The following is a 15,711-nucleotide window of genomic DNA, read 5'->3' on the forward strand; positions in this document are numbered from 1 at the left end:
ATTAGAATTCTTCCTTGTATGCTTGTGGTAGGATTCTGGGAGTTGCAGTGGATTTACAGGAAAATTCAAGAATGTAAGAAATTAGATGTCAATTATAACTCAATTTTAAAAAATAACAAAAAAACACAAAACAAAAAGAATATAAAAGCAAGGTTTCTACCATTTACTGAGTTGGGGATATAAACTTTCATCTGTTGCTAGTCCCCTAAAAATTGTGAGTGTGAACTGTCATGACTTAACTTCAAAGCACAGCTTGCTGTCTTGGCAGTGGCACCAAAACATTTTCATTCTGCCTGAACAGCCATCATAGTTGAGTATAGACAAGCGAATAAGAGCCTAACTTTTCTAGTTGGTGATACTGCACAAACTTAGATTTAATGAAATGTCAAAATTGCCACAAGCCAAGATACAGTCATTGATGAGGGCTTAAACTTTCTCGGGGTCTTTCTGTCATTTTCTTTTTTTAAACCACAGATGGAGGAAGTGAGGGTATAGAAATATTACTGTGAACTTCGTTCTAACCAACTGTGACTGGAGTAGAATTGATTAAAACCTCGGGAGGGAGTGACCATGATTGTATTGTTTTGTAACTGCAAAAGAAAGGAGAGTTGGTTATAGCCAAATAGTTAATGGTGATTTCAGGAAAATATTGAGAAAGGGTAGGTATTTTTCAATGTCCAGAGCCTTGAAAAGAGGGCACTACAAAAAGAGAAAAAGGGAGAAAGAAAGAGACATAGAAAGAAAGGAACATCATTGAGGGTAGAATCACACTTTTTTTTTTTTTTTTGGATGAAGAAGAAAAAGGGAGGGGCCCACTCTAAGAACAAGGAAGTTTTTAGTGAGCTTGGATTCTAAGAGAACATGTACCCAAAGACAAGCACATGCTCAAGTACAAATTCAGAAGAGTGGCATAAAACTAGTAAGAAACTATCTGCAGTGCTCAAATTCAGACAGTTGAGGCTGGAGAGAATGCCAAATACAACAGAAAAGGGCTCTTTAAAAAAGCTGTGTTCAAAACAAGAAGAACAAGTAAAGGCTAAGCTCGTTGCTCGAGGCAGATGGAATAATGTTAACATGACGAAAAGCAGACCTACTCAACTATTTGGCTTCTCTTTCTCTATCAAAGAGTGATCTTCAAGCTGGAATGTGTAATATAAACATAGTTCAGAATAAATTGAAGCACACAAGATTGGGGATGATAATGACAGTTATGACTATAGTTTGTTGAGTTTCTATTCATAACTGAGTACTAGGAAGGAGAACTTAGTTACTTTTCCCCCTAGTACTTATAGCAGCTGTGCACGGTAGGTATTGTTGTCAACCCTATTTTATAGGCAAGAACGCTGAGGCTCAGGCAGATTTTAATAACAAGCCTGAAGCGCCATAGCCACTAGCTTAGATTCAGTCCCACACCTGACTAGCTTCAAAGTCTGGCTCTTTTTTTTTTTTTTTTTTTTTAAAGTCTGGCTCTTTTGATTGGAGTCTTTAACTCCTGTGCCTATCAGCACCAAACTGTCTTAAACATAAGAATTGTGTCTTCAGCTTCGTAATATCATAAGACACATAAACAAAGAATACCCGGTAGATGTTAGTTAAAGCCATAATGTATAATTGCAGGGAAACAAGGAAAATGGAATATCAAAATGATAAAAAACAGAAAAAGACTGTCTTGATTTCTTTTTTAAAGATTTATTTTGGGCAATCTCTAACCAATTGCTTGTTATTGATCCTTGAGATTGTGCTATGTAAGCAAATAGTTGTAAATAAAAGTAAGGATCCTCAGGAGGTGGCATAGGTTCACAAAGCAGGCCAAATTAGACTCTTCTCTTCTTCCCTTCCTTTGTTCCTTGTTATTTTTTCTTTAAGATTTTTTTTTTTTTACTTATTTGAGAGAGCGAGAGAGATAGTGAGGAAGGGGTAGAGGGAGAGGGAGAGAGAATCTCAAGCTGACTACCTGCTGAGCACAAAGCCCCACTTGGGGCTCGATCTTACAGCTTTGAGATCATGACCTGAGCTGAAATGAAGAGTGGGATGCCCAGCTGAGCCACTGAGGTGCCCCTCTTCCTTGTTATTTAACTGATAACCCTATCATCTGAAAGAGGATTCCATATAGCTTATAAGCAAGTTGAATTAATCTAGGCTCAGTTGGGTAGATTCATATTTCATTGAACTACTTTATGCAGATTATTGAATTTAGATAGGCTTTATTGGAATCAAAATACCATGTTAATGGCATTCCCTCTGTATATCCATATAGCTATACCGGAAAAGGAAATGGAATTTTTTGGCCTGACTTGTTCATGGTAAACCCCTGGTAGTTCCTGGTATTTATTGCCTTCTAAGTGATTATGAATTATCTATGTCAGAATTCCTCAAGCTGTTATCTGAAGAACTCTAAAGATGCTGGAAAAGTTAATAGGTGTCATCTCCTGAGAGCACAGTTTGGGAAATGCTGATCTGTGTAATAATTTGTTGTTAAATTTTGCTAGGGGTAGGCATTAAGTTCATTGAGCTATGATTTAGGGAATCAGACTCATCCATTCTTTTCAAAATATGGATTGTTTGCTCTCTCTTTAATTTTTCAGAGTATTCCACATCTTTACACATATCTGACAGTAAATTTAGCATCCCAAATAGGATTTATCTTGGCTTAGTAACTTGAACTTCTTTAAAGGAGTTAGGCATATTCTTTCTTGCTTTGGGCTTTAATCTCTATTTATACTTTACTTTTTGAGATTTGAGGAGGAATTAGACATAGTATGTATAGTGTCCAATAGCTTGAGGTAGGGGCAGTAATTTGAAGTTACATATAGAGAGATTTCACATCAATATAAGGAAGTGCAGTCTAATAATTTGGAAGGTTCAAGCAGATATTATATTATATTTGTTAGAGATATAAAAAGGAGATTCATACACTGGATGGATGTTAGAGAAGATGACCTTCTGACTCTAAGATTCTACGATTACAGACACGTGTTTTATACGTAGTCAAAAATAGGATAGCTCTTGGGTACTGTCAAAATCTTGGAAATCAGACTATTTTGTTGTACCATTATTATCCAAGGAAAGCATGTGCAGTTTCCTTTTTTGAAGAGAAATTACTGCCTTGGTTATTCAAAGGGGATGGATGATTGGACAGTGGATCTATTTTACAGGCCTTCCAGTTTATTCCAGTAAAATGATTGGTTATCACCACTGCCTGCTCTTTGAATAGCACTATTTTAAGTGTTTTTAAATTAATCTTCAAAGAAGAGTAGTCAGATTTCGGTTAGGAAATTGCATGTAACCCGATTGTGCTGTGTTAAAACTCTGCAGAAGCTTGAAATAAAATGAAATTAATCTTGCCCTATCGGTAGATTAGAAGCAATGCTTGTGAAATTTTTGCCAGGACAAAGAGCTGCGGTGTTCACTTTTTCAAAACAAGCAGTGGTTCTTTGCAGATAGTTCATTTTGCACAATAATGAATAAATTAGTAACGGGATTAACAGGATTGTATTTTATTGTTGAAATAAAGCATTGTCAGAAGTTATAGCTAGCTGGTATTCAGGACCAGATGGAGTGAATTTAGTGGCAATATCAGCCTTTTAAGAATGTTTAACAGATTGCCCCCCAGATAAACAAGCAAACAGAAAAACCCTTGTTTTCTTAATCAAGTGCATATAAAATATTTTCTATCCCCAACCCCGAAAAGAATGTGACAGGGAATAGTTTTATGATGTTTAGTGTATGCTTGGGGCTTAACAATATGAAATGAACAAGGGACTGCTAAATTTTGCCTGTTGAATAACATGCACAACGAATAATGTTGGGGTAACCATTATATGGTCTTGCTTGACAAACTTATGCGACACTGATTATGATAGGTATTGATCGTTACAAAATCTTTTATAGGATTTTCGTCACCGTTGCCACCATGTTCCTAAGTACTTCATAGTATGAGTATTGTCAGTATTTTTGGAATATCTCACACATGCCAAGCATATAATATATATAGTATATATCTAATCATGTATAATGCTCTCAGTTAAAAAAAAAAAACAAAACACTGTACTGGTATAGAAACAAAGATACAGAGAACTATGTTACACATGTTCACATGGAAATGAAGAGAAAGTGCCAGGTTTCAACCCAGTCATCCCCGGTTCTAAATCTCACATTCCTTCTGTTACACTATGCAGCATCCCTTGATTGTGCCCCATCTTTGCTCTTTTATTCTCTGACATCCCTGTCTCCCTCACCTGCTATTCCCTCACCCAAAACACAGACGAGGTGGCTCCTTGGCATACCACTTTTCAAAGGATACTGAAACTGTGCTCATCCTATATGATATCCCCAGTGTTCACTCCTGTTTAACTCTTTGGTCAACATCAGACCATTTCCCATTTCGCTTATCAGACCTACTTAGTCTTTGTGTCTCCTGTTACTTTCAGAACAGGTCTGAGCACTATGGAAGAATTCTTTCTACCAGGCCAACTGTGCTGTTCTCCTTCAATATAACTTGAAAACAGGGTAACTCTCCCTGTTTTCTGCCAGAGAGGCAGCATTAAGTGGTGGTTGAGATCATGGGCTCTAGAGTCAGAATGCCAGGGTTCAGATGCTGACTTTTGCTTCTCCCTGGCTATATGATAAATTGGATAAATTACCCCAGTGTCTCAGCTTTCTCACTTGGAAAGGGAATATGAAAAAGTACCACCATCACAGAATTGTTGATTGTGGATTTAATCCACAAAAAATCCTTAAAGTAAAAAACCCATAGTCAAATACTCAATACATGTCAAGTGATATTTTGAAGAAAGGCCAAGAGCCTCACTCATACTTTAAGGCTCATTCCCAAAGTGCTTGGGTTTTCCTGATCTTTTGATTTTTCTTTTTTCTTTTTAAAAAAGATTTTATTTATTTGCAAAAGAAAGAGAGCATATGAGCAAGGGGTGGGTCCGAAGGAGAAGGTCAAGCAGACTTCCTGCTGAGAGAGGAGTTCCATGAGGCCCAATACCAGCACCCTGAGGTCATGACTCCAGCTAAAGTCACATGCTTAACCAACTGAACCACCCAGCTCCCCCTGAACTTTCGATTTCTGTTTATTCCTCCTTTCCCTCTGCCCTCCTGTGCCCTGCCTGTTCCTCCAGTCTGTGTCAGTCTGTGACATTGTCTTTGTCCACTCCTAAGCCTGCACCTCACTTCCACCAGCACCCACTGTCTGGTCTGGGTTCATCTTCCTTGTCTACTTCTGTCAGCTGGCCTCCCTTACAGAGCTTTAAGAGCCTTCAAAAGTCCCTTTCCCTTTGTGAAACCTTTCTTACTAAGAGGGAGAAAAGTAAATAATCCCCTTGCTTGTACCTTTTCTGAACATACCACCTCACCTCACCAAAACACAGTACCACTGTGAAGTGTGTTTGTGAAATTCAAATCATTTTATTTCACTCTTTGCTCTGTACCTGAGTGTGTGCTTGGAAGATCAGCATTCATTTAGGAAGAGGTACTTGTTTCTGTTTGTGTCTGTTCTAAGCCCACAGCTCACAGAGAAATAGGGGCTCTGACTTCATAGGCTGCTCAGTGGCATCTCCGTCTATGAAGAATAAATTCCTGATTTGGAGAAGAGGCCATTTAAAATCAATTATCCACCAAGAACCTAACTCCTAACATGCATTCTGAAAATGGATGTTTAATGCTTTACTCAGATTCAGCAGTTGAAAGGTCATCTAAAGCTTTCTCATCTTGCATCAGGGATATTTAAGTTTCTTTGAATCATCAGTAGATGTTAACTAAAGATTTTTTTCCCTCAGGGTAGATATAGAAAATACCCAGTGCTTCTTCCCAGTCATCCCTCTCTTCCTTTGAAAGCTTTCATATATGCCCCTGTGTATTGTTTGACCATACCTTGCACTTCAAGCCCTGTATTGCAGGAATGACTTTCATAGTCACATGGTAGGAACTGTTCTGGATCCTTAAGAAAAAAACTGCTACTGAATAGGTCATAGTCTTCTCCTTTGGAAAGATGATGAAAATTGTAGTGGTTCTGCCTGTTATTAAAAAATAAACAGACTCTGAACCTGTCTGTAATTATTGGCTTTATAGAACCAGACTGAAAGTACACCATGCACTAAATTATGGCAGAACGAATTCTTCTGTAGGGCATTATGGTAGTTGGGCTTTTCTTTCCTTCTTTGTGTGTCTCAATACTGGCAATGATTTCTGAGGCATCAAGCATTTTCCACCTTTGTATAAAATTAATCAAAGGCAGACTCTTAGTGGCCTTGAGTTATTTTTTTCTGTCTGTTGGATCAGATCCTTGTCGTGACTGCATTATGGTGTCCTGGACAGAGGTGAGGTGGGTATTCCTGAAGAGCAGTGTGTATTCTATAAAGAATGCATTTTGGCTGCATTCAACTGGCCAACTTCTTTTACATGAACCTTGATGAATGAATCAATGAAGGAATGCGGGCATTTAGGGAAAATTGTGTGTCTTTAAGATTAATTTTGTAAGTAAGGATGTTTGCTAATGGAGAAGATGGGAACAGATGCCTTGAGCAGATGCCCTTCCTCTTACTGGATGTTAACATTTTAATTTTACCTTAGTTTTCAAACTGATCTCTCAAACGTAATTGTATTTGAACTACCTAGCAATCCTGTGAAGTTGGTAGCGAAGGTATTTATTATCTCTAACATACAAGGAATCATTCCCAAAGAAACCAGGGCTGATCATATCAGCTCTGATCTCCTGACTGAACCCAGATGACAGTCTTTCCATTCTAAGTACAGTGGTTTCCCCACTAGATCAGGGAGTCTCACACTTGATTATTCAGAAGGACTGGGGTTAGGCTGAGAAATTCGTATTTTTTGCCACATACCCCAGGAGACAAGGTGATGCAGGTGTGTGGTGGACCACACTTTAAAGAACTCTACTCTATGCCATATTGTATCTTGGTAAGTGTAATTGCATTGAAAATACCATTTTTAAGATGGCATGTTTAACTTAGGTTTGAAAAGTTCATTTAAATGTTGTGTCAGAAATCCACAGTGATACAGACACAGATTGTTCGTAATAGCTAAAGACTAGAAACCTTCCAACTATCTATCGATAGGGAAATGGTTGAATAGCCAAATGGTATGTTCATAAAGAGGAATAATGTCCATTATAAGAAGGAACAAGGAAAACCTCTACATCTTGCCATGAAGTAATCTTTAGGATCTACCGTTAAGTGATACAAATAAAATGGAAAAAATATTTGTGGAGTATGCTACTTGCAGCGCAAGAAGAAAGGGAAGTAAAACATATTTATAATAAATAATAATATAGAAATATTAATATAGTAAAATAATATTTATGTATATACATCTATAAACACACACATGCACAGCCTGTACTTTAGGGTAAATTTTTTTTTTTTTTAATTTTCCCATGGAGGGTATTTGAGCATACTTGATGACAAGGAGGCTCCACATCTGAAAGAAAACATTGGGCCTCATGGTGGGGAAGTGGGGTTTTTGCTGGGAGGTAAGACGTGATAGGGGCAGCAGGAACTCCATCTCCCAGTCATGGAACTGCTTGACTGCCAGATGGTGGCACTTGCTGCCTGCAGTCTCCTCTCCCTTCATTATCTGGATTGATTGGGCCCAGGCATGGTGCCGGGTGCCCATGGCTTGGTGGCGCTGGGTGACAGCGCCTGCAGTGGTCAGGTCCCCATACTCCTTGTGCATGCCGTGGGTGCTGCTGCAGCCGGGTACCCACATTCTTCACCTATGGAGGGGACTTTCTCCAACACCTGTGTATAGTAGACAATTTCCCCTGAAGGCTTCATCTTCTTCAGCTGAGACACAAAGTACCAGAAGTGGAACTTAGCAATAACATGATTAGGAGCAAGGATGCGTGGGTGGTGCATGGACAGAGTGTGGCATTTGGGGGTGGGCAGGCAGCGCCCCACCTTGTTCTCCACCTTGTTCTCTCGCTCTTGCTGCCACCCGAAAGGAAGTGCCAAAATAGGTTCTTTATAGAGATTCCAGCTAATAAGTGCAGAAGGGTGCTAGAAATAGATAACTACTATTTTGCAATGTTTAATGAAATAATGGAGCTAGGCAACAATCGTTAATGGATGGTGAAATCTGAAGTGAAATTGGAGCTTTGTAATTGAGAATCAGCTTGACAACATTTGAACCCACTGGTCACTAAAAGTAGAATAGTCAGACATATTACTCCTGATGTGATCTGACTGAAGAGAACAGCACCACTTATGCAGTATTCTGCCCACGTCCCTTCTGCATGAGTTTGAACCAGAATCTCATCAAGGTTCAGTATCTACCTACTAGTTTACAGGAAATACAAGGGTTGGAGGAACATGCTAAATACCACTACTAGGGTACCAATCAGCCAAGTCCTGAGTGTGGGGAGTTCTACAAAACAAATGACCCGATTTCTTCAAGCAAATACATATATGGAAAAAAGTAGGGAGGGGGATAGTTTTAAGTTAAAAAACTTAAGAGACCTGTAAACCAAATGCCATGTATAAATCTTGTTTGGAACTTGATTTGAACAAAAATAATGTCAAATTACCTTTCTTGTTTTAAACAATAGGAGAAAATGAAACACAAGCCTATTATATGTTATTAAGAAATTACTGATAACTTTATTCCATGTATTAGATCTTGTTTGGAACTTAATTTGAACAAAAATAATATAAAAGTACCCTTTTTTAAAAATTTTATTTATTCACAAAAGACACAGAGAGAGAGGCAGAGACACAGAGGGAGAAGCAGTCTCCATGCAGGGAGCCTGATGTGGGACTTGATCCCAGGACCCCGGGATCACACCCTGAACCAAAGGCAGATGCTCAATCGCTGAGCCACCCAGGCGTCCCCCTTTCTATTTTTTTAAACGATAGGAGAGAATGAAACACAGCTCTTAAGTGTTATTAAGAAGTTATTGATAACTTTATTGATCTAATGGTATTGTGATTAAGTCTTTACCTACAGAAGCACTTACTATTGAATTGATATGATGCCTAAGATTTTCTTTCTTTCTTTCTTTTTTTAAGATTTTATTTATTTGTTCATGACAAACAGAGATGGGGGGGGGCAGAGACACAGGCAGAGGGAGAAGCAGGCTCCACGCAGGGAGCCTGATGTGGGGACTCGATCCTGGGACTCCAGGATCACACCCTGGGCTAAAGGCAGGCGCTGTACTGCTGAGCCACCCAGGGATCCCCAAGATTTTCTTTAAATATACTCCAGCAAAAGAAAAAAAAGTGTTTAGGGAAGTAGGTGAAATCAGAATGGTGGGTGTAATGGTTTGTTGATGTGTCATGGTGGTTCTTTACAATTTTCTCTCTACTTTGTTGTATATGGAAAATCTGCATAATAAGGAAGATCAAGTTGTACTATTTTTTAGAGGCCAAATCCTGGCAAATGGGCTGGATTATAGCTACTATTTGTATAACCCAAGCAGGATCATGGCTACTCACTCCCTTTTCTCCTGTCTCCCTGCCTTTTAGCATTTCTTTCATTCCTTCTGCTTCGACTGTTGTTTACTCAGCCACATTTTGTCCCAGGCACCACTGTGGTGCTACCAAGCCTTCTAACTATTCAGATGAGGAAACTGAAATGTGGGGAGCTGACATTTCTTGTCCACAAACCCACATATGTCTGTCACCCAAATCTTAGTTTTTATGCATTATTTCAAGTTGCTTCCCAGAAATAGTCCTTTGATTTTATAGTCTTTCTATTTCTATTTTTAATTTTGTTTATGGATAAATTTTAAACACTGAGTAAGTAAGGATAAATCAAATACAGTAGCATCTGTGTATTCCTTGTGTATGAGAAAGATGCAAGGTATCTTTCTGATTGTAATAATTACAAAGACCTAATTAAAGGCAAAGCAGTGATGGGATTGTAATATGTAGCAACTTTCTTCATACCTGTAAAGAAATAAACCTCTATAAATTGTAACTTAAAGCCACAAAATAAGGTATTTTAATGCTTGTTCTTCTGTTCTTCAACAGCAATATTTGATATCTTTTTACTAGAAATGGAGGCCAGAGAAAAATGGCTGATTTCATTTCTCTTGTGTTTGCAAAAATACTTTTAGGATTATCCCAATAAAGAAACTCTCTAAAGCAAACAAATAAATCCTGAACTTCCCCCTGAGCCATGATTTACTTTACTCTCTTGCAAAATTATTTTGGCCTTTGTAAGACCCAGGTGTGCCCACGGGCATGTGCAGCCATGTCATTGTCATCTGTCATGTGTGATACTGTAGATGTAAGAAGTAGCAGTCATCAGTCAGGGAATGATAGCAAAGCCACATCACTGAACTCCTGCTGCAGGGCATGCATGAATCATACCTCCTGCTCTATAAGATTTAGTGTGACTTTTCCAAACACCTGCAGTGTGGTACTTCATGGCCAGTCCCACATTATTTATGCCCTAGAGATGTCTGACTGGAATCTTAGGAAATTGTGTTAATGAGTTTGACATTGTTGTTTCCTTCAGTAATCAAAGCATAAATACAGTCAAGCTAAATGACAACATTTTACTCCTACCTGGGGCATGCCAGTGAACACATCAAAAATGCATAAATAATAAATAATAAATATTGACTCTCACTGTATGCCAGAAGCTGCACAAGGTCCTTTAAATACCTATTAATGTTTAACCCTCTCAGTGATCCTGTTTTAAAGCTGAGGTGAATAGCTGAAGCACAGAGAGGTTAAATGATTTGCCCAAGGTTGCACACCTAGTAAATGGCAGAGCTGTGCTCTCAACTCAGTCATTCTGAGTCCTCAGCCTTTGCTGTCTAACTACTGTGCAGTCTCAGGGCACTGGCAGAAAGTAATCCCACCCAGATCCCCACTGCCATGACTTGCCCCTTTACAGACATTAGGGCACATTAAAAACTTGGGTTATACGCCAGAGCTTCACTTTATGGTTTTACAGATATCTGAAGCTAAGCAGAAAAGAGATGAAGAAATTGATAAAGCACATGTGGCAAATCTTTGGTATTTGATATTAGATAGACAAAGTTGATAGTTGATATTAGAAAACAGGGTTCCAGAGTGATTTACTGTCCAGCGGGAAAGCCAATTGGCCTGGCTACTTTGCCAAGGCAGTTAAGGAACATAAGAATGGATATTCATTCATGATTATTAGAAAGAAATTAGGTCAGAAATGAAATGAAAACAAATGGCAAAGAAATATCATTTTGGTATAAATAAAACAATTTCTCCTGCTTAGTAAAAGGAGTGTGCCTATTCTTTCCTGATTCATTAGAGAAGCATGGAACCAGCGTACTTTGAAATCCTAAAATCTCTTTAGGCCCAACTCATTATTAATGTGGTATACTTTCCTCAAAAGAGTGATATTTTTACAACTGCTATTTCTGGCTTCAGTCACATATAGAAACATTGGAATGAGTCCAATATGGTGTTTTGCTTTTTTTAAAAAAAATAGAAACTGTATTTGATAATGCATATGCTACAAACACTTCTAAAAATAATTTGCAGTTGGCAAGCTGTTTCTTTAGTATTTTTTTCCTGGCCCAGAAGAGGAAGCTTTAAAAATTCAAATTTGATCAACTTAGTACCTTTGAGAGTAAGGAAAAGAAACTTTGCCAGCTTATATGATTGGAATATGCTTTAGTATTTATGTAATAATTGAGAATGACTCAAACTGATTTTCTCTGGCTAACATCAGAAGTAAAAAATTTAAAAATTAAAATTGTGTCTCCTCCAGAGGGTAGTACGCTTGAGTCACTGACTGGTATCCTCTTCCTCATCTTCTAGTCCTTGACCTATGAGTTAGAAGGCAAGGATGCTTCTCTGGAGCTTCCTTTATACCTTCTTTTACCCTTCAGTATTCAGCCACAACTGCTGTTGGCAGCTCCTGGCAGAACAGGAAAGAATGCCAAGGAGTGGATCTATAAAAGCATAGTGATTTGTTCATAGGAGCCCTTTGGTGAATGAAAGAAAATAGATTTGAAGTCTTGGCAGTACCAGCATTAAAAATGCAAGCTCATGATAATATCAAACAATTTTGGAAGAATAGTGAAACCCCACTTCACAGGTCATTAACTCAGATACATGCTTGGCTACCAAAGAGAAGCTGGGTAGCTGGGCAGACAAGATTAAGAACATTAGAGATCTAGTCCTATTGCTTGTGACCATGAACCAGTCACTTAACTCTTTGGCCTTAGATTCTGTATAAAAGGCTTATATTTGATCTCACTGATTATATTCTGTTTCATCCAAATGGTGTGATTTTAAGTTCCTGCGGGGAATCCAGGTAAAATGAGACAGTGGAATGTTAGCTTTGGGTTTTGCCTTAAAAGGAAATGTTGGCAAGGCAACAGGAAATAGGGGTCACAGACTCAGAGGCTGTGCAGGCAAATGAGTGAAGTGAATGTGATATAGGGGAAGTACATATCCATATTTTATATAAGACTCCATGTTTTTAAACATTGACAAGTCTTATTTTTTTAATACCCAAAAGTTGAATTGCTGGATCATGTGGTTCTATTTTATGTATGTATGTATATATATATTTAGTCAATTTGTCAGTTTTTATTTCAATTCCATTTAACATACAGCACAGTATTAGTTTCAGGTGTACAATTTAGTGATTGAACACTTATATTCAGCACCTGGTACTCATCGCAACAAGTGCCATCCTTAATCCCCATCACCTATTTCACCCATCCTCACACCCAAACACTGACAAGTCTCATTTTTATCAAATCACTGTTGTTGGTTACAACAACAGCTGGCTGGACAATGGGCCTTTTGCTTTTTAGACTTCTGGGATAGACTCCATATTTAAGAGGTAAAGGAGGGTTTTGGGTTCTGACAAACCTGAGTTTGAACCTTGGCTCTGCCCTCTAATAAATATGTTAACTTGTACATATGTCTGTATTTAACTTCTTAAAGTTTCAGGTTTCTTTATCTATAGAGATGAGAATGGCAGTACCTTTTTTGTTGGATTTCCTAAAGATTACATGTAGCACAATACTTAACACATAGTAGGCACATTCTAAATGTTAATTCCATTACCACTGCCCTGGTGGTAGATCTTCTATAATTTTCTCATTTCTCATTCATGGCCAGTTGTTCAACATTTAGAAAGGAATGATAGATGCCAGTGCTTTTTCATAGATTCTGAAATCTCTTCAACCTACATTTCAGTTGTTTAAAAATAGAGATTTCATCTTTAAAAGACCTAATTTAGAAGGATATGTTTTCTATTTGTCAGTGGACATAGGAGGCAGTAAAATCAAATAGATGGTTACTCTGAAAAACCACTTTTGACAGTGAGGAAACAATACGGCATTTCCTCCTCAGGAAAAAAGTCTAGTAGCGTGGAGATCCTGCTGTGACTGATAATTTCATAGTTTGATTATTCCCAAGGAAAATCTATTTTGAAAAGAATCTGCTACATGCCCTACTATGTGCAGGGCACTATTCCAAGGGAATAATATAAAGATAACCAAGACCTAATGGACTTGTCATATACAAGACTATCGTGGCAGATTACAGTGTGTACAGAACTGTGTTCACCTTGAGAGGCTACACAGATCCTCCAGTGATGTGCTGTTGTTCAAAGTATCCTTGAAGTCTTCCTTTAGAATTTGCCTTTACAGCCCTTGGTGCATTTTGCTGACAAATTTTTACACTGATGGTATTCATTCTTAGAGAAGGTAGATTTGATTTGGGAGGCGGGCCAAGAACTCTTCATGACTAAGTCTGCTACGTAGGTGGTGGTCAGACTGGCTAGAGTAATTTTTGGTTAGAAATGAGTCAGGACCATAAAGTAATGTAAGTGTTCATGTATGTCACATAAACTGATCATAAAGGTAAAGACAGTTGAAAGAGAGGCATTCTGCAGGTTTTTGGCTCAAAAAGCAGTATCACTGGAATATATTTGTAGCTTCCCAACAGAATTGCTTGGAAAGGAATGGTGCTCATTGTCCATGTGTTATAGGATGTCTGCTTAAAGAGCCTTGTACTTACTTACCTCTTAGCAAACTGAGTTTTGTTTTTTTTTTTTTCCTGTAAAATAGTATAGCATTCTGTGAAGCTCCGGGATAGATTTCCCCTAAGAATATGAACAAATTATATCCTTTCTCAGAAGACTTTAGTGAACAGAAATACATGCTTATACTAAGTTCTTTAAAACTCTCTGAACTAGAAAGGATTGCCTCATTGTTGACCATAATTATTCTGCCATGATTTGGGGATGAATAAATTTCCTGTCAGAGTGTTTTAACAGTAGAATTAAAGAATTCTGTGTTGTGGCCTGTTGACCTGATTCATTCATTCCATGGATATCTTTTGAGGCTGAATATATGCCAGGCATTATTAGGCACTTACAGTGATGATGGTGATGATAGATACGTTTTACCTCAAGGAAGCCTGATATGCAAGAATACAAAATTTTTCAAAAACTAACTTAATAAAAAAAAAAAACTAACTTAATAGTGTTATCAATTATCCTACTTTTTCCTTAAAGGATAATTTGGTGTTTCATGAAGTGCTGAGCCTCTCTGGTACATTTGAAATATTGCTCCTCTTAGGACCATTGGAATATGCATATACTCTTGAGGAAATACACCGCTGCCGTGGCACCTGGTCACCATGTGTGTGGTCCCTCAGGCCCAAGGACTGATCTCAGAGCACCCCTTAGCCAAATGTGTCATAGAGCCCTTCTTAGAATGATGTCGTTGGTTATTAGGGGAGCCTATGAGGCTCTGAGTTTGTCATGTTCTGTTACCTCTTGAGGATGCTGTCTGGGGAAGGAGAAGTAGCAATGGTGCTGGAATCAGAAGGCGATGCTTTCCAGTCCCAGCTCTGCTCTCCTCAGCAGTCAGTTGATCTACCTAAGCCTCAATTTCTAACCTTCCAGAGGAGGTCAGTAACCCTGTTTATTCCCAGCATTCTTGTGGGGCAGGAGGCTGGGTGTGGGCAAGCATTGTGGGATGTTAGTCCTTTTGACTGTCATTGTCCGGATAATGAAGCCTCGGCTGCACTGAGAAGCAGCTCTGTCCCTTGGAGTCCCCGACGCTTTGTCTCACAGCTCTTAGCTCTTCTGTCTTCTTCCTCCTATGGGTCACTTGTGTATTCTGTCCTCAGTAACCAAGTTTTCAAAGTCAGAGACTATGGTGGTGGATGCCTCCCCCCACGACCCCTGACCTGCTTCGCAGGCTGACAGAAACGTCTTACTTCTCAGAGTGGCCACACTTTTTGTCTGAGAATCTGAGTCCTCCAAGCAGAGTCTCAGAAGTATTTGGTGTAGTCATCTTTTTTTCAGAGTATGGTTACTTTATCTCCAGAAAATTACTTGGGAAGCTGAAGCCTCCAGAGCAGTCATTCCATCTTTCTTGAGGGAGTGCCATATGTCCCCTTGATATAGTCACCTCTGCGAGAACACGAATGAACCAGAAGTCATAGTATTTGGCTTTCAGTCATTTATGATTTTAGAGATAGGGCATAAGATGATAGATTGGTTTAGGAGATCCAGGGGATGACTAAGGAACACATGCAAAGTAATAGTGTTAAGTACACATTTTAGGTTTTGGTTAAAGAAAGTTCTTTTAAAATCATGGAGGTTTAAAAATTGAAAGCAGGTCAGTGGCTACTAGGGATGAGGGCTATGGGTATGGTGGGAGGAAGGGATGACGAGGGCAGGCAAAGACTTTAGGCAATGGTGGATATAGATAGGTATTATCTTGGT

General features: G+C 38.6%; 1 protein-coding gene and 1 pseudogene across 1 annotated transcript in view; one reads left to right on the forward strand and one right to left on the reverse strand.

Moving 5' to 3' along the window:
* Positions 1 to 15,711, forward strand: part of CRADD (CASP2 and RIPK1 domain containing adaptor with death domain) — a 177,049-nt gene that overhangs the window by 93,533 nt on the left and 67,805 nt on the right.
* On the reverse strand, positions 6,101 to 12,667 carry LOC112654269 (60S ribosomal protein L18a-like; annotated as a pseudogene).

The sequence above is a fragment of the Canis lupus genome, chromosome 15, assembly GCF_003254725.2.
Source record: "Canis lupus dingo isolate Sandy chromosome 15, ASM325472v2, whole genome shotgun sequence".
NCBI lineage: Eukaryota > Metazoa > Chordata > Mammalia > Carnivora > Canidae > Canis > Canis lupus.